This window comes from Rhincodon typus, unplaced genomic scaffold, assembly GCF_021869965.1.
Source record: "Rhincodon typus isolate 14 unplaced genomic scaffold, sRhiTyp1.1 hic_rhity00005395, whole genome shotgun sequence".
Lineage (NCBI taxonomy): Eukaryota > Metazoa > Chordata > Chondrichthyes > Orectolobiformes > Rhincodontidae > Rhincodon > Rhincodon typus.
Window position 1 is genome coordinate 10,927 of NW_025971033.1, and position 261 is coordinate 11,187.

Below are 261 nucleotides of genomic sequence, written 5' to 3' on the forward strand. Positions count from 1 at the left end.
ACCCTGATACTCCCTGCACCCCTCACCCTGATACCCCCTGCAACCCTCACCCTGATACCCCCTGCACCCTTCACCCTGATATCCCCTACACAGCTCACCCTGATACCCCCTGCACCCTTCACCCTGATACCCCTACACAGCTCACCCTTATACCCCCTGCACTCTTCACCCTGATACTCCCTACACAGCTCACCCTGATACCCCCTCACCCTTATACCCCCTGCACCCCTCACCCTGATACCCCTACACCCCTCACCCTGA